Source organism: Mesoplodon densirostris, chromosome 3 (genome assembly GCF_025265405.1).
Source record: "Mesoplodon densirostris isolate mMesDen1 chromosome 3, mMesDen1 primary haplotype, whole genome shotgun sequence".
NCBI lineage: Eukaryota > Metazoa > Chordata > Mammalia > Artiodactyla > Ziphiidae > Mesoplodon > Mesoplodon densirostris.
Window position 1 is genome coordinate 10,484,358 of NC_082663.1, and position 20,645 is coordinate 10,505,002.

The window sequence follows — 20,645 nt, forward strand, 5'->3', positions numbered from 1 at the left end:
CAAGGCCTGCTCGCTCTTTGATTGCCTCTGCCAGCTCCAGCCGCCCCGCACGCAGAGCTGCCTGCCGAGCAGCCTGCGGTTTCCATGGAGACGGTGCCTGCACGGAGATGGGGGGGCGAGGCAGATGCCAAGTGGAGCAGCGGACCCTGACTGCCACACCACGGCCTCCTGAGGTCCTCGGGACAGACACGTCAGCCACAGGGACGGGAAGGCGGGGAAATGATAGGGCAGAAAACAAACTGAGATGAGAAAGGGACTTTTAGAATTGGCAAGCGTCTCTGGATATGATGCCCGGTTTCTACCAGTATAAAATGTAAAAATCAGGTCTTCAAGTTTATTTAAAAAATGATACAGATGCATTCATATGCATGTGTGTGTATACATAGGAAAAGTTTGATCGGCCTTTTCCCAACATCAAAGAGTTAATTTTCATGGAAATATCAAAAAACAGCAAGAGGGCTTTGGAGTGTACAGTTTGATTTGAGCACATTATCATAATATTTATTCCCGATCATGATTCACGCCCTAGTCTGTGCCATTAATGAGACTTTGACATTCATCTTCTCCTACTTTTCTGAAATCCTCGGTTTTTATTTTATGTATAAGAATTCTGAAGTAAGATTTGTTTCACTAATAAAAACTGTAGGCTCACAAAGACTAACTCCTAAAGTTAAAGTACATGTAAGCTGTCCAACTCTCATTCAAGGATTCCACCAATATATATATTTTTTCTATGATGTGTTCAGGGCTGCTCACCAGTATGCTGGTTCTCCTCATCCTCTGGGCATATGGTGGGACTGGGCTTCCCCCTCCCTTTAAATTTGCACATGGCCACATAATTTGGTTTGCCTGATGGAATAGGACTGAATGATATATGACACAATTTTCCATTTCCCTTTCGCTACCTCAATGATCATGGAAGAATAGGCAAAGATGTGGGAGCCATTGGCCTGAGTCCCAGAGTAACAAGGATTATCCAAGTTTCCATTCCCACTTTTCACCAACCCATGCTGCAGATGGACCAACTTTTACCCTTTTAAGCTGCTGAAATCTTGGGGCTGTTTGTTATAGCAGCATAATCTAGCTTATCCTAGAGGAGGGCACACAACCTCCTCGTTCAATCATAAAATATTTTAATATTTATGTTCATTTGTATGAGGTGGCCAGAGAATTATAACAGATTCTTTCCTAGATGATTGATATAAAGGGCAATACATGAAATACTCCATACATGAAAAACAAAATTTCTGTAGCAGTTCACTTTGGCCTGAGGTTAAGACTAAAAGGCTTATTAGCACAAGAAAGTGGCATTTAAGATAATGATGTTGAATGATTAGTAAACCAAGAAGGTCTTCTACCACAAGTAAGGTGTAGCAGTCTATGACACACAATAAAGGCTCAACAACTTATTATTATTATCATTATTAAAGCCAGAGAACTGCAGGTCCTTATTGTGCCCAAAAGATTCTAAGTGGGTAGGTCCAGTTGAATTTCAACTGCAGAAAAACAACAAATATTTTTTAGTATAAGTGTGTCCAATGCAATATTTGAGACATACTTATACTGGAAAAAAAAAAAAACCCTACTATTATCTGCAATTCAAATTAACTAAGTGTCCTGTAGTTTCGTTTGCTAAATCTAGCAACCCTAACCCTAGGTGCATCCTGGGGATTTCATGGGTTGTGTATGAGGGCTAGTAGTGAGTCATGAAATGATATCATTCTGTGACTGAGGGGACATGGTGTGTTCTCATTTTTGAATGAGGTAAAAGTCCCACCACTTATCAAGGTATTCAATTATCCACTCAGTGCTACAGAGGAGTCTATAGATATCTTGTCAGAATGTTCTACCATCTTCTCCTGGTGATCTGCAAACAACTTCACAAATTCCTCTGACATCATGACATTCTCTATAACGTCACACAGCTGCACATCCCAACACCTGAAATCGCACTTCACATCTACACTTTTAGTTTAATATGCATGCACAACTTGGCTTCTTGATATGATGGTGGCAACTTTTCCATGTGCCAACAGTATCACTGCAAAGTGTTGAGTACCATATGGATATTCTGAGATGGCCCACCTGCCCTCACTGTCCTTCTCAATGCCTTGAAATGAATGTAGAAGCAGCCTTACCCTTTGCCAAATGCCCAAAGATATCTATCTTCAGAGATACGTTAGCAGTAAACATGTAGGTAACAATGATCTACTTATACAAAAACTATGTAGCATAACATTAAAACGTTGAGAGAAACCGTGAAACTAGTTCTGAGTTTAAGAGCATCTTCTCTGTGTCACAGCTAAAAAACTCATCCAGCCACCAAACCCACAACCTGCCACAACTCAAATAACTAAAATCATGAATAACCGCAAGGATCAGCATATATATTTAAACTCCGATAAAAAAAAATCACCTAAGAAGCTTCCGAGAATAAGCAAAAATGACAAAATCTCCTATTGGTTCGAAAATCTGTTACATTGCTTTCAAAATCCTTATCCTCCCTTTCAAAAGATAAAATATGGGAAAGCACTTGTAATGACTAACATGCTATGAAACTTAAAGGAATAACTCTGCTTATATTTCCTCTCACACCCTGTTCAACTCAAGACAGCACTTTATCAGGCTGCCCCCAGCTCTCCCCCTTGTAGGTCTGTACCACCTGCCATTCTGTAGGTATACCTGCTATTATAAAATGCATTATTTGTCAGGCTGCCAGAAAGCCACATAAACTCATATTATTACACTATATAAACGTAGAGTATTTATGTTTAGCAATGAAAGATCTTGAGTCCTAGCAGCAATTAATGCATTTTAAATAGAACTGGCAGGGAGGAAGGGAAGGATTTCAGAGGTGTGATGGGAAACAAGGCAGCATGGCCACCTGAGTTTGAAATCCAAGACTGAAAAGGATAGAAGTAGCTACTCTCCAACTAGAGAAAATGGCTAAACTACTCAGAGCAGGGCACATTATCTGGCTCTGAAGTAGCATGTTGTTTGCCACTATTTATAACTTACTGCTCCTTCAAAACTCATATTCAGCCCATTGTTGACTGAATGGATTAATCAGTGAACAGTTGACCAGCCCGTTAAAAAAAGTTATGTTGCCAAAAGTAGTTTAAGCTGCCTGCTTCTTCTCACTTAAAATCTCCACACCTCTTCCCAGGTGTTAGCAAATTCCCATGTCATCTATCAGAGCTCTCCAGAGCATACTGTCTTGTGTGTCCACAGTCTGTATTTGTGGAGGAAGATGGAATGTCGCCAAGTGTCAATTTCCCCCAGCCATCCTCTTGCCCCACCTTTTCACACTCAGCTTCTTTCTAGGGTTCATATGTACAAGCTAAAAGCACCCCATGAATCATCTCAACTGCTGAACCAGGAAATATGAAATCACTATCCAATTTATCGCCCAACCTGCCCTCAGCTGCGGAAAGAAGACTTCATATTTCTAAGAAAAAAGGATCATACCTGAGCCTGCTCCAAGCAGTGAGCAAAACCATAATTTGCATCTCCTCCTGAGTACCTAAAACTTTGCTACTCACTAAGAAATGTTCTCAATGACGCATATTAACTCCCCTTCCTTCAAAAGTTATATAAGAATAGGGAACAAATTAAAGGTTTTTTTTTTATTTTTTCTGTAACTTACACATGATTTCTTCCTATTGGAAGGCTACAGTTACAGTGATAAGAATTCTCTGAAGTTTTGTTCCAAGTATTTAAGGAAATCTGCTCAAAAAATGGAAGCCAGCTATGGTTCACACTTCTAAAACTGTTCTGATAAAGCCTTACAGGTGCCAGACTCTGCAGCCCACCAGGAGAGAAAATAATATTCTGGGGACATTTCTACAGACTTCAATCTCTGAGGAACAATAGGGCTTCATTCTACTTCCCTTTTAAGTGGCAAATATCTGTGCAAAAAAGAAAAAAATAGGGCTTCCCTGGTGGCGCAGTGGTTGAGAGTCCGCCTGCCGATGCAGGGGACACGGGTTTGTGCCCCGGTCTGGGAAGATCCCACATGCCGCGGAGCGGCTGGGCCCGTGAGCCATGGCCGCTGAGCCTGCACGTCCGGAGCCTGTGCCCCACAACGGGAGAGGCCACAACAGTGAGAGGCCCGCGTACCGCAAAAAAAAAAAAAAAAAAAAAAAAAAAAGAAAAAAATAGAAGGAATTTCATTGAGCCAATTTGGTATAACAGATAATTTTTGAAGTGGTATAAAGAAAGAACAGGAATTACTTCCGCTGATGGATAAAGGAGAATTCTTCCTTTAGGTGATACCCAATGGCATGAAATGTAGCAGTATCTTTACAACCATCAGAGAATTGGGCAGTTTATGACGCTATTAGTAATGGAGGTCAGAGACTTAGTTTTACAGACAAGAAAATCTCTTGATTCCAATTCATGCAAAAAAAAAAAAAAAGATTACTCTACTTTTGAAGCATATCGAAAGTTCCAGGGAATATATTTTATACTTAAATGCTTGTTATGATTCGGCCTCCCAGAGCATTTTCATATGAATTAGCATATCACAGTCACAAAAGCCCTGTGAATTTTGATCCCAATGAGCAGAACACAAAATAGGCACAGACTCAAGGTCACAATAGAAAGCTAGTATCAAGCATGATCTGGATGCCAGAACTCGGAATTCTAAGCCGGTGTTCCCTCCAGAGAGCCACAGTGCTGAGCACCCAAAACGAACCAAAAGCAAACAAATCTTAGTTCATGAATCATTTTGGACAATGAAAACATAACTGTATGTATAGTGAGAGCACCGGAGTTACAACTAACTGCTGAACAATCATTGACAGGAAGACACTGGAACTCGCCAAAAAAGATACCCCACATCCAAAGACAAAGAAGAAGCCTCAATGAGATGGTAGGAGGGGCACAACCACAATAAAATCAAATCCCATAACCTCTAGGTGTGTGACTCATGAACTGGAGAACAATTATACCACAGAAGTCCACCCACTGGAGTGAAGGTTCTGAGCCCCACGTCAGGCTTCCCAACCTGGGGGTCCAGCAATGGGAGAAGGAACTCCCAAAGAATCAGATTTTGAAGGCTAGTGGGATTTGACTGCAGGACTTCCACAGGACTGGGGGAAACAGAGACTCCACTCTTGGAAGGCACACACAAAGTAGTTTGTGCATCGGGACCCAGGGGAAGGAGCAGTGACCCCAGACGAGACTGAACCAGACCTACCTGCTAGTGTTGGAGGGTCTCCTGCAGAGGTGGGGGGGGGCGGCTGTGGCTCACTTCAGGGACAAGGACACTGGTAGCAGAAGTTCTGGGAAGTACTCCTTGGCATTAGCCCTCAGGGAGACCACCAGTAGCCCCACCAAAGAGCATGTAGGCTCCAGTGCTGGGTCGCCTCAGGCCAAACAACCAACAGGGAGGGAACTGAGCCCCACCCATCATCAGACAAGCAGATTAAAGTTTTACTGAGCTCTGCCCATCAGAGCAACATCCAGCTCTACCCACCACCAGTCCCTCCCATCAGGAAGCTTACACAAGCCTCTTAGACAGCCTCATCCACCAGAAGGCAGACAGCAGAAGCAAGAAGAACTACAGTCCTGCAGCCTGTGCAACAAAAACCACATTCACAGAAAGATAGACAAAATGAAAAGGCAGAGGGCTATGTACCAGGTGAAGGAAAAGATAAAACCCCAGAAAAACGACTAAATGAAGTGGAGATAGGCAATCTTCCAGAAAAAGAATTCAGAATAATGATAGTGAAGATGATCCAGGACCTCAGAAAAAGAATGGAGGCAAAGATCAAGATGAAGCAAATGTTTAACACAGACCAAGAAGAAATAAAGAACAAACAAACAGAGAAACAACACAATAACTGAAATTAAAAATATACTAGAAGGAATCAATAGCAGAATAACTGAGGTACAAGAATAAATAAGTGACCTGGAAGACAGAATGATGGAAATCACTGCTGCAGAACAAAATAAAGAAAAAAGAATGAAAAGAAATGAAGACAGCCCAAGAGATCTCTGGGACAACATTAAATGCACCAACGTTCACATTATAGGGGTCCCAGAAGGAGAAGGGAGAGAGAAAGGACCCAAGAAAATATTTGAAGAGAGTATAGTCGAAAACTTCCCTAACATGGGAAAGGAAATAGCCACCCAAATCCAGGAAGCACAGACAGTCCCAGGCAAGATAAACCCAAAGAGAAACATGCTGCAACACACAGTAATCAAATTGACAAAAATTAAAGACAAAGAAAAATTATTAAAAGCAACAAGGGAAAAATGACAAAACATACAAGGGAACTCCCATAAGGTTAACAGCTGATTTCTCAGCAGAAACTCTACAAGCCAGAAGGGAGTGGCAAAATATACTTAAAGTGATGAAAGGGAAGAACCTACAACAAAGAGCACTCTACCCAGCAAGGATCTCATTCAGATTCCACAGAGAAATCAAAAGCTTTACAGACAAGCAAAAGCTAAGAGAATTCAGCACCACCAAACCAGCTCTACAACAAATGCTAAAGGAACTTCTCTAAATGGGAAACACAAGAGAAGAAAAGGACCTACAAAAACAAACCCAAAACAATTAAGAAAATTGTAACAGGAACATACATATGGATAATTACCTTAAATGTAAATGGATTAAATGCTCCAACCAAAAGACAAAGACTGGCTGAATGGATACAAAAATAAGACCCATATATATGCTGTCTATAAGAGAACAACTTCAGACTAGGGACACATACAGACTGAAAGTGAGGGGATGGAAAAAGATATTCCATGCAAATGGAAATCAAAAGAAAGCTGGAGTAGCAATACCCGTATCAGATAAAATAGACTTTAAAATAAAGACTGTTACAAGATATAAGGAAGGACACTATACAGTAATCAAGGGATCAATCCAAGAAGAAGATATAACAATTGTAAATATTTATGCACCCAACATAGGAGCACCTCAATACATAAGGCAAATGCTAACAGCCATAAAAGGGGAAATTGACAGTAATGCAACACTAGTAGGGGACTGTAACAGTGCACTTTCACCAATGGACAGATCATCCAAAATGAAAATAAATAAGGAAACACAAGCTTTAAATGATACATTAAACAAAATGGACTTAATTGATATTTATAGGACATTCCATCCAAAAACAACAGAATACACTTTCTTCTCAAGTGCTCATGGAACACTCTATAGGATAGATCATATCTTGGGTCACAAATCAAGCCTTGGTAAATTTAAGGAAATTGAAATCATATCAAGTATCTTTTTGATACACAACACTATGAGACTAGATATCAATTACAGGAAAAAACTATAAAAAACACAGACATATGAAGGCTAAACAATACACTACTAAATAACCAAGAGATGACTGAAGAAATCAAAGAGGAAATCAAAAAATACCTAGAAACATATGACAAAGAAAACACGATGACACAAAACCTACGGGATGCAGCAAAAGCAGTTCTAAGAGGGAAGTTTATAGCAATATAATCCTACCTTAAGAAAAAATAAACATCTCAAATAAACAACCTAACCTTACACCTAAAGCAATTAGAGAAAGAAGAACAAAAAAACCTCAAAGTTAGCAGAAGGAAATAAATCATAAAGAGCAGAGCAGAAATAAATGAAATAGAAACAAAGAAAACAACAGCAAAGATCAATAAAACTAAAAGCTGATTATTTGAGAAGATAAACAAAATTGAAAAATTTTTAGCCAGACTCATCAAGAAAAAGAGGGAGAGGACTCAAATCAGTAAAATTAAAAATGAAGAAGGGGAAGTAACAACGGACACCGCAAAAATATAAAGCATCCTAAGAGACTACTACAAGCAACTCTATGCCAATAAAATGGACAAGCTGGAAGAAATGGACAAATTCTTAGAAAGGTATAACCTTCCAAGACTGAACCAGGAAGAAACAGATAATATGAACAGACCAAACACAAGTAATGAAATTGAAACCGTGATTAAAACTCTTCCAACAAACAAAAGCCCTGGACCAGATGGCTTCACAGGTGAATTCTATCAAACATTTAGAGAAGAGCAACACCCATTCTTCTCAAACTCTTCCAAAAAGTTGCAGGGGAAGGAACACTCCCAAACTCATTCTACAATGCCACCATCACCCTGATACTAAAAACAGACAAAGATACTACAAAAAAAGAAAATTACAGACCAATAACACTGATGAATATAGATGCAAAAATCCTCAAATAAATACTAGCAAACAGAATCCAACAACACATTAAAAGGCTCATACACTATGATCAAGTGGGATTTATCCCAGGGATGCATGGATTCTTCAATATATGCAAATCAATCAATGTGATACACCATATTAACAAACTGAAGGATAAAAACCATATGATCATCTCAGTAGATGCAGAAAAAGCTTTTGACAAAATTCAACACACATTAATGAAAAAAACTCACCAGAAAGTGGGCATAAAGGGATCCTACCTCAACATAATAAAGGCCATATATGACCAACCCACAGGAAACATCATTCCCAATGGTGAAAAACTAAAAGCATTTCCTATAAGACCAGGAGCAAGACAAGGATGTCCACTCTTGCCACTATCATTCAACGTACTTTTGGAAGTCCTAGCCACAGCAATCAGAAAAGAAAAAGATATAAAAGGAATACAAATTGGAAAAGAAGAAGTAAAACTGTCACTGTTTGCAGATGACATGATACTATATGTAGAGATTCCTAAAGATACCACCAGAAAACCACTAGAGCTAATCAATGAATTTGGTAAAGTTGCAGGATACAAAATTAATGCACAGAAATCTCTTGCATTCCTATACACTAACAATGAAAGATCAGAAAGGGAAATAAAGGAAACAATCCCATTCACCACTGCAACAAAAAGAATAAAATACCTAGGAATAAACCTAACTAAGGAGGTAAAAACCTGTACTCAGAAAACTGTAAGACACTGATGAAAGAAATCAAAGATGACACAGACAGATGGAGAGATATACCATGTTCCTGGATTGGAAGAATCAGTATTGTGAAAATGACTATACTACCAAAAGCAATCTAAAGATTCAGTGCAATCCCTATCAAATTACTAATGGCATTTTTTACAGAACTAGAACAAAAAATCTTAAAATTTGTATGGAGACACAAAAGACCCCAAAAAAGCCAGAGCAATCTTGTGGGAAAAAAAACAGAGCTGGAGGAATCAGACTCTCTGACTTCAAACCATACTGTGAAGCTACAGTAATCAAGACAATATGGTACTAGCACAAAAACAGAAATATAGATCAACAGAACAGGACAGAAAGCCCAGAGATAAACTCATGCCCCTATGGTCAACTAATCTATGACAAAGGAGGCAAGGATATACAATGGAGAAAAGACAGTTTGTTCAATAATTGGTGCTGGGAAAAACTGGGCAGCTACATGTAAAAGAATGAAATTAGAATACTTCATAACACCATACACAAATGTAAACTCAAAATGGATTAAAGACCTAAATGTAAGACCAGACAGTATAAAACTCTTAGAGGAAAACATAGGAAGAACACTCTTTGACATAAATCACAGCAAGATCGTTTTTGACCCACCTCCTAGAGTAATGGAAATAAAAACAAAAATAAACAAATGGGACCTAATGAAATGTAAGAGCTTTTGCACAGCAAAGGAAAACTTTAAACAAGATGAAAAGACAACACTCAGAATGGGAGAAAATATTTGCCAATGAACCAACGGGCAAAGGATTAATCTCCAAAATATATAAACAGCTCATGCAGCTCAATGTAAAAATAACAAACAACCCAATCCAAAAATGGGGAGAAGACATAAATAGACATTTCTCAAAAGAAGACATACAGATGGCCAAGAAGTACATGAAAAGCTACTCAACATCATTAATTATTAGAGAAATGCAAATCAAAACTACAATGAGGTATCACCTCACACCAGTTAGAATGGGCATCATCAGAAAATCTACAAACAACAAATGCTGGAGAGGGTGTGGAGAAAAGGGAACCCTCTTGCACTGTTGGTGGGAATGTAAATTGATACAGCCACTATGGAGAACAGTATGGAGGTTCCTTAAAAAACTTAAAAAATAGAACTACCATATGACCCAGTAATCCCACTACTGGCCATATACCCAGAGAAAACCATAATTCAGAAAGACACACATGCACCCCAATGTTCACTGCAGCACTATTTACAGAAGCCAGGTCATGGAAACAACCTAAATGCCCATCAACAGACGAATGGATAAAGAAGATGTGGTACATATATATAATGGAATATTACTCAGCCATAAAAAGGAATGAAATTGGGTCATTTGTAGAGACATGGATGGATCTAGAGACTGTCATACAGAGTGAAGTAAGTCAGAAAGAGAAAAACACATATTGTATATTAACGCATATATGTGGAACTAGAAAAATGGTACAGAAACAGAGACACAGATGTAGAGAACTAACGTATGGACACCAAGGGGGAGGGAGAGTAGCAGAGTGGGTGATGAATTGGGAGACTGGGATTGACATGTATACACTAATATGTATTAAACAATAACTAATAGGAACCTGCTGTAAAATAAATAAATAAATAAAATATATATATAGATATATATTTAAAGTGTACATATAGCTCACCATGATTAGCAGAGTATTTACCGTGGGCCAACTATGTCCTAGGATTTTAGAATCAGTGATAAAAAGGGACTGATTACCAGTATGGGGTGGGGGTCAGGAGAAGCATGGTCCTCTATGACTTGTACATTGTATATATGATATATGTAGAAATATATGTCCCTGTATATATAATTACTAAATTACTAAAGTAATTGAGGTTCACTAATGTATTAGGTTCTCGCTATGTATTTTAAGTCCATACTCTCTTAGTTTGCCCACATAAAACCCTGAAGACACAGGAATTTTTATTTCCCTTCCATCAACTATGACACTCAGTGGTAACTTATCTACTCACTAAAAAATGGAAAAGTCGAGCTATGAACTCCGTCATGTTGAGATACAACTATTAAACCATTCCCTCCATGTGTTCCACTGGCGTCTTTACTACTGGGACACACAGAAGCAGAGAGCAGTGGAAAGTTTCCTTAAAGAAGAATTCCTTCTAAGAAATAGGGATATACTGAACTACAAGCTTTAGAATTATGCTTTAAAAATAAGAATTCAGGGCTTCTCTGGTGGTGCAGTTGTTGAGAATCTGCCTGCTAATGCAGGGGACATGGGTTCGGGCCCTGATCTGGGAAGAGCCCACATGATGCAGAGCAACTGGGTCCGTGAGCCACAACTACTGAGCCTGCGCGTCTGGATCCTGTGCTCTGCAACAAGAGAGGCTGAGATAGTGAGAGGCCTGTGCACTGCGATGAAGAGTGGCCCCCGCTTGCCACAACTAGAGAAAACCCTCGCACAGAAACGAAGACCCACAACAGCAAAAATTAATTAATTAATTAATAAACTCCTACCCCAACATCAAAAAAATAAAATAAAATAAGAATTCATAAAATGAGGGATAAACGGATAAAACATGGCAAAGGGTAATATAATTACTATCAACAAGAACACAAATCATGGACAAGGCAAATAGACCAATTAAGCAGTATGCAGAAGATACAAAGAGATAATTCACCAAAGAATTAGGAGTGCGTCATAAACTTATACAATATTTAACCTCAGCCATATTTAATGAGAAGGAAACTAAACCACAGGAAAACACGATATTTCCCCTATTTAATTGAAAATTGTTGTTTGGGTTTGCCTTTTTTTAAATTATAATACACAGTGTTATCAAAATCATGGGGAAATTGGCACACTCTTGCCTTGCCTGAAGAGATATAAATTATAGAATGTTTCTGGAGGACAATGTGACGACATATATTAATAGTCCTGAAAACATCCAGTTCTAGGGAAGTAACCTAGAGAAAATAACCAGATGAAAACTATTTAGCTTTAATTATAACATCATATATACCACCCCAAAATGAAAATGCCATCAATCTCCAAAAACAGCAAGTTATTTAAGTAACTGATGTTATATAAAGATATGGATGAGTATTAATTATATGACAAACGCCATTTTACATGTTAAAAGTGTAACAAAACAGAATATGAGAAGTCTTCTAAACTTAAATATGTGTATGGGATAGCATTTCTACTAAAAATATACTCATTTCGGGGGCTGGAGATCATACATGAACTTTAGCTTCTTTGAATCAATTCTCTATTTTCCAAATTGTTAATAAGCGTGCATTACTTTTAAAAATGGAAAACAATAATAAAGCATTAGTTGAAAAAGAGAAAAATATTTCACTAATGTGCTGCGGAGTTCTCAAGAAGACAACAACTTGCTAAAACTACACAATACATCTCTCAAATTTAAAAGCAGAGAAAACCTAGGTGTGGCACTGATTAGAATATGTGTAATATGCAATCCACGAGCAATGAACTCTGTTTACTTTCAGTCAGACATTCAGCTGATTAATGAAATTTATCCCAAAGCAAATATATAATATTCTTTTCAAAAATTTAAAGGCATGATTTTTTCCTGTGTGGTGATGTATTATATATCAAGTTATGATATATTTGGTGGAGAGATAATATATAAAGAACAAAACACTTGAAACTGCCGTAAATTCTATGTTCTTGTGTTTGTGTGTCTACGTGAGTGGGTGTGTAGGATGGGTATCCTATTCAATGTAGGTTTTTGTCTGGATTTTTTTCTTCACCTTCAGTACCATGAATACTGCCCATATAATCAACTATTCTTTAAAAGATAACTCATAGCTACATAATATTCTTTTGGATAAGGGTGCCATTGCATGTCTATACATCTACTATGCATTCAACATTATATTCTTTTCCAACCCAACTCAGGCCAAACAGTTTGATCCACACACTACAAGCCCCAGTCTTCCTGCACTACCTTCCATGTCCTGGGTAAATGTGACATGATTCCTCCTTTCTCTCAGACTATCTACACGATGCCCACGTCACCTGTCTTTCTGGAGAATTCCTTCCCTCCTCATCCAGTGAGCCTAAAAATACCATGCTTAGGGCTTCCCTGGAGGCGCAGTGGCTGAGAGTCCTCCTGCCGATACAGGGGACATGGGTTCGTGCCCCGGTCCGGGAAGATCCCACATGCCGCGGAGCGGCTGGGTCCGTGAGCCATGGCCGCTGGGCCTGCGAGTCCAGAGCCTGTGCTCTGCAGCGGGAGAGGCCACAACAGTGAGAGGCCTGCGTACCACAAAAAAAAAAAAAAAAAAAAAAAAAAATACCGTGCTCAGCACCAACGAGGAATGTGTTAGAAACAAGAGGCTGAATTTTGGCTCTTTTATATTCGGAAGACTTGGTTTGCTGCCAAAGAAGTTGCTCTTCCTGGAAATTAAATTATTCTGTGTTACTGAAGGTAATGACCGCTATGTTACTCTAATGTTTGAAAGTCCAAATAAAATATTTGAGAGAGAAGAATAAAATTTATTTTAAGGAATGAGCTTTTCGTTTTTTGAGTTTTTTTAGGTTGAGTAATCATGCTTGAATTCAAATCAAACATCATGTCTATGAAAATCCTGTTTTGTTCTTCTTTCTTAATGGTGTCCCGTATTGCTCCTATTCAAAGTTAAAACATGAAACAACAGCCAATCTCTAATTATCTACACTGAGGTAGAAAGTGCTGTGAATAATAGCTAGCATGGGTCATCATTTATATACAGTTTGGGAAGTCAGATTTTGACACTGTCCTTTTTATGTCCAATTCGTACCACTTACAAGGCCATCCAATTACTGACAGTCAAAGTCTAGCATGAGGAGTAAGGGAAGAAATGAGTAATTTTTAAGTTGGCAATACATAAATCAGCTGAATTTCATGGACCACAGCTCTCTATAAATCAGCCAGGGCATTGCACACTCCCCTGGTAATTCCTGTTATAGTGTCAAAATACCATAAAATATTTAAAGAGTTCAACCATCAAGCAAAATACCATTAAAGCTACTATATCCAGAATTCTACAACCAGAATTCTTTATAAACCATATCAATAAAAGGAACACTTTTTCCCTACTGGTGATATTTCCTTCCAGGCAAAAGGAACTTAATTAATGTAACACTTCCAGCCTCTCCCCAACCCTTGGTTTTCTCTGTCTCTGAAGAATAAAGGAAGCAGCTTGGCTAGCTTCTTCCTTCTTCCTCTGAAGATCTCCCTGCCTGCAGAGAGCAAGGTTTGGGCTCTAGAGCTCAGAGCCAGCTCTGTCCCTATGGGAAGGGAGGAGGGGAGGAAGGCCAGGGTCCTGGATGTCATTTGGCATCACATCAAGCTATACCTAATCAAAATGGGTATTTTCCCCATGGTGGCCGCCCCTTTCTCCTTTTTTTCTTCCCACATCCCAACTTTTTTCAGAATCAGGGAGGGTTGATATTTACTGGGTTCCTTAGAGATACCACCAGTCCACATTTCTGCACATTTTATAATTTGAGGTAAATGCATACCTTTCTGTGATTTATGTTGTTGCATATTTAAGGGAGAAAAGATTACAATAAGCATTATAAGATTATGAAGATGCTTATAAACCAAATCATAAATTATTCAAAACATGTGTACAAAATGCATTTTTCTTAATACATATATATTAAACCAAATGTCTAATGAAAGTTGTAATAATGACATCTATTAAGCAAAAAATGTTATTAATGAAAAATCTCCAGTCCTCACCTATTCAGGATAAGTGTAATAACTAATTTCAATGATAGAATTAACTGTTCCCCATCATCTAATGTTATAAACTAAACATCCCATCTAGGAATACACTCCGTATCATTCAAAACTTATAGAAACTTTGACACATAGTTATTTAACCAAACATAATTGGCTTACCCATGTACTTTGATCCAAAAAGCAGAACGTTCTTTTATGGTAACATGGATTTCACTCTGGTAACTTATAACTGGCAGTTCCCCCAGCAGTACATAAATCTGAATATAAATACCCACATTTAAAATGTTTTTCTGACTGAAGATAAATTAGCCTCCTGTTATACGGGTCACATTCTGTAACAAAGTCTAAGATTCATTCAAGCGTTATTATCATAAAAATTATGTTGAAGATCTCAGTTCTACCTCACAGGGGCTGGGCAGAATCAAACCCAGAAGAGTTCAGCACTTCACTGAAGCAACTAAGAGTGAAAGGACAAGTGGAAATGACCATTTATTTTCAAAAAGGTACCAATGGACTCACACTTTTTTTTTCCCAAAAACTTGATTGTAATTGTGGGTGGGGTGTGTCTCCTCCTTATGTGATAAATTTAGCTGTTTAAGTTTCTTTTTTTCTTTGTCACAATGATTTTATGACAGGATTCATGCTCTGTGGTTCTAAACAGAGCGGATGTTTAACATTTGACCTCGTGGAGAGGGATGTTTATTAAACTGTCTATAATATTCTTTGTACAATGTTCATCTTTGTAGAAAATTTGACTGTAATCAGGTGAATAGTATAACGCTGATACAGAATATCAAAATTTTGCAATTTCTTACTGTTAGATAAGAAGCTTTTAAATAATGGTGCCAGGAGATATAACTTGCTTCTCTTTTAGCTTAACTATTATATATTTTCATATGTAAAGGACTGGCATGTTGAAGAGCAGAAAACATATTTTATATGTAAATCTACATAACACAGTAATAATATCAATAGTAGTAGAGAAAGAATATATCCATTTAAAAGCCTTTGTTAGAGAGGGTCGTGGCTTTTATAACACATTTAATAATACATAAATGAAGCATAAGTACTCATCCTAATATGTAGATATCCACCTCTTGTACTTGTACAAATATTTATAATTACAAGCCACTTATGCACTTACTTTACCCTAAAACACTTTGAGATCCTGTGTTATTGTACTCATTTTTAAAAATAAGACATACAAATCTATTATACATTATTATTGCCTATATTCCCCATCCTGTACATTTCATCACCATGACTTGTTCATTTTGTTTGTTTATTTATTTATTGAATGTATACATTTATTTATCGTACCCATTTTACAGCTGAAAAAAACTGAGCTAAAAATTGAGGATAACATAAATGGCCAAGGACACACAGCTTAGTAGAGACAGAGGTGGGATCCATCCAAAGCCAGTGCTATCTCTCACCTCTCCACTTACTCGAAGCAGAATCCAAAATAGCATTACACTATGATATATATATTCTAATATTATATATAAATATGTTAAACAGTAAAAATATGACATATATATGTTATAGGGCAAAGCCCAACTTTTTCTCTAGAAATATATTGCTGACCTGAAATAACAATTAATGGAATAATAAGTTTCAATATATGTAATTCATTTCACAGATAACTTTTCAGGAATCTCACCAAGGGACACAGGTGAATATTTGCCTAAGATGGAAAGCTTCTTGGAAGCATTGTTTCACTTAGTCATTATTTGCAGTATGTCAAAAACTAATTGATACAGAGTGTAACTTCCATAGTCTAATATAGCTAAGACATTTCCTACAAAGCAATTAACCATGATACAGAACTTCAAATTACACTCAGCTGCTACGTGATCAAAAGATAAACAAGTGGAGGTGTCATAACTACACATTTTTGTAATGAGTCTTAACATTTTTCACGGAGTAAAAGCACAGTATGGTAAAATATTTCTGTGAGATGCCTGGGCTGGAGGCACTGTTTGTGTATATAACTGGATTCATTAAAGCCAACCAGGCAGTTTACTAATCAGTAGGCTAGACTGGCACAGAATGTGATAGAAATTATTTATCTATGACATGTTTAATATTTTACATTAATATAAAAACCTGTTGCTTTGGCATATTATCAGATAAACTAAAGCCAGCAACAAGTATCATGAACTATTCTCGTTCAAATTAACTTAGCTCTGGACATGCAGGCTCAGCGGCCATGGCCCACGGGCCCAGCCGCTCCGCGGCATGTGGGATCTTCACAGACCGAGGCACGAACCCGTGTCCCCTGCATCGGCAGGAGGACTCTCAACAACTGCGCCACCACGGAAGCCCTCAAATTAACTTTTCATCCCTATCCATGTGACACTTATCACAAAGCCATCAAAGTACCATAGTCCTGAGAACACCTTTGGAATATGAGTCATGAAAACCATCATGGAAGCCAACTGAAGAATTTGGCTTGAAGGTGTATTTCAGCCCAGCAAAGATCCACTGTACTAAGCCTTCAATGGAAGTACTGGATTTAAAAACACCTGTTGATTTTCTCTTGATTATTTGTTCACCCTCTGAATTATGTGTGTTCAAGTTTAGGTACTCTCAACTATGTGGCATCTTTTAAAGATAAAAATCTTTATAAAAAAATAAAAACTTTTAGGAATAGTAATCCTAGCATAACCAATTCCCCACTAAATAAAGTAAAATAAAGTTCACACAGAGAAATAACCATTAATGGACATTCATATCTTCTGGGGATAATCATCAGAAAAAGAAAGAAGAAAAAAAAAAGAACACTTTTGGCAGTTCAAAATGGCAACAGTTCCTATTTTAGTTCAACTGACTTGTTACAACCAGAAATACTGGTCCATACAAACTATCCCTCACTTTATGGACAAATTACAATAAATTATTTTAAATGTAACTTTAGTATTTTCTTACATAAAGACAACCTGATGAAATTACTCTGGAGAACTCTTCAACAATTCTACATAAATGCATACCATATAAAACAGAACTTTGAAAAAGCACAATAGAAACTGTCAAGTTCCAAAACACTGTCAGGAAAAGTACTGCGTATTCACTTACATGTCAAAAGTAATGATATATTTGATAATATTATAACTTCATTTTAATTTTAAAGGTCACCGTGAATGTGATATTATCCTTAAAAGTGATTTAACAAAATTATTGATCACATTTTCAACTAATATCATCTGAATTCCATTTTTCTCTCTGATGAACTATTTCAGTGGAAGAAAGAAGTGGCTTGTATTCTCACTGTGAAAGATGTGAATTTGCTGGAATTACTGTAATTTGACAGTGCATGGGTATTACTGCGAACAACGAAAACATTAGTGACATCTCTAATGATTAGGTTCTACAACGACACAAACATACACCAAATTAAATAACTCCTTTCCACAAGACTATGACAATTTTAATAGGGCAACGACCTCCTGTACTCACTACAATTGCCGTTCAATCAAGTACTATCATTTTCAACCCGCAAATAGCATAAAACTCATACATCCGATACATGTAGTTTTTCCCACGCCCATCAGCTGCTCTCTGTGTGCACACACAGACACAGAGTAATCTCTACTAGTCCTCTAAGAATCATGTTTAAAACTGAAACACTAGATTCAAAAGGAAAATTGAAAAGAGAAATGAATGTGTACGTCACCTATTGCTTCTTTCTGCAAGAAATCTGATATTAAAACAATGCAACAAGCACAAGAGTGTGTTCAGAGTGCTCTTGGGAAGTTCTCTGAATATGAATAAGGTGAAACTAAAGCAACACTGGTAAAACTAATCACAATCTTCGATTAACTCGAGCCATATAGACCTTGCTAGTCCTTCTGCGACACTGAGCCTTGTGAGCTGTATAATTACAGGCTTCCCAAATTTCAACATCTAACTCCAGATGCAATCATCTTCATTCAAGCCCTGAGATCGTGTAACCCACCAATCAGTGAGGATGCCACCGAACGTTTTCCCCAAAACATTAAAAATGGATTCTGCATGTGGCAAAGAGATTTCACGGAGCTGTAAAGCATTGAGTCCATATTTGAGGATGCCCACCCCTATCTGTCATACTTCTCATAGATCAAGCGCCCCAAATGAGGCACAGGTTCAGCCCTGTAATTCGGTATGAGTCACATCAAACACTCTTCCATGAGATTTTTAAAGTGGTACAGCTCTAAAGCCTTTTAATCCTGCAGGTGAACTACTAACAGCAAAGAGGTGAACTAAACTACCATCAGTAGCCATGGTAATTTAACCTGCAGATGGAAAGATGAACAATGAAATAACTCTTAGGTAGTTTCAGCACTTCCCTATTTTCATAGAAGTCGTTGCAGAAAATTCCAAGCATCTTAAATATCGGTCACCTAGTTCCTAAAAGTGAAAATATATACATATCAGACCTGACACTATGGTTGTAACATATCCCTTTCCGAAACTAACGTATTTGCTTGGTAACATTAGGCATGCATGCTTAAAAACACCTTTCAGAGCCAAAGCAAATCAGATCAGTTCAAGAGAAGCACGCAAGGGGAAAAGAAACATCTTGGAACCACAACCTGCCCATCTTTTTTTCCACATCCTTCAGTACCCCAACATTCGCAGGGAAACACAACTTTAGGCATTTTTATAAGTAACTGTTCGTGGTGGGAACCACACACACAGACATACACACACCCCAAAACCTCTCACACTGTTTTCCTACCACACAGACCAGGGAGGCTGCACCACCTCTCTAGCGACTTAATTCGGAACGTAGTGGCTGGAACCAGCTGAGCAGCAATCGACAGAAACACAGTACACGCCAGAATGAGAGGAAGGTCGGCGAAAAAGAAAAGCAGCTTTGCTTTCGGCCATTAATTACCGATCACCCAAATATCGCCTAGCCACCTCCCACCCACATGCACAGGGTTCCGAACCTGGGTTTCAGACGGCGCTTGCCGGAGCCTCGCTCTCTATTGTCAGGACACAGAAGCCCCCGAAACCTGTGAATCGAGCTGCAAATGCTTCCTCTGAAACAGCTAAATATAGACCAAAGGGGCTCTGGGTCTGGCGAGCAGCGGGAGACTGAAGAAACAGCCATGGACACATACGACCAAGTATTTCCATTTTGTTCTAGCCAAACATCGTAATGACATTGAACATAAGGGCGAAAGACTGGAGGGAAGTCCTCCCCACCCCCACCCGTCTTCTCCCGTATATTAGGGACGTCATGGATGCAACGGGTATATTCGGGAGGGTGGCAGGGAGCAGTATTGTTGGTGTTGCCCTATATACGCCTCCTCCGGGGGAGATGGGTGGCGGGGAGCGGGAACACGCAGAGGAGCCACCTGGCCACCGCTCCGAGAAGGGCACTAACCCCGGCCCCCGTTCCAGGCAGAGCCGTCTTCCGAGAGGGGACCCGGCGCGATCGCGGTCCTCCCCCGGCTGGCAGGACCGCGCAGCAGCCGCCGCCGTCACCGGCCGGCCGCGAGCAGCCGAGGACAAACCCCCACTGGCGGCGAGGAGGGGGAGAACGACGACGACGACGCCGAGCAGGATGCGCCTGGCCCCAGAAGCCCGGCGGAAGGCAACTCACCGAACGGCGCGGCGCCCGACTGCCTCCTCGCGAACATGCACCCGCCACCAGCGACAGCTTCTCAGTCCGGGAAAAGGCGTGCGCGCCGCCGCCCGGCTTCAGGGCAAGGTCCTGACCTTGCCCAACTGCAGCATCTTCCGCTTTTGTTGTCTGAGCGCGGCCGCGGAACAAGGGATGCCGGCCGGGAGCAGGGGCGAGCGCCGCGGGGGAGAGGCGGCTCCCGACGCCAGTGCGCGGCGCCCGGCCCGGCGGCCCCTCCGAGCGCAGCGAGAGCAGCGCCCCCTGCCCGGCTCCGCGGGCTCCGCGGGCTCCGCGGGCTCGGGGCTCCTGCGGACTCCCGCCGGCTCCTCCGGACTCCTCCCG

General features: G+C 39.4%; 1 protein-coding gene across 1 annotated transcript in view; it reads right to left on the minus strand.

The window, feature by feature from the left end:
- CTNND2 (catenin delta 2) overlaps window positions 1–20,293 on the minus strand; it is a 968,406-nt gene extending 948,113 nt beyond the window's left edge. Inside the window, exon 1 of the mRNA XM_060091588.1 lies at window positions 20,283–20,293. The gene's annotated coding sequence lies outside the window, so the exon portion shown is untranslated. The remainder of the gene's footprint in view (window positions 1–20,282) is intronic.
- Between the last annotated feature and the right edge of the window lie 352 nt (window positions 20,294–20,645).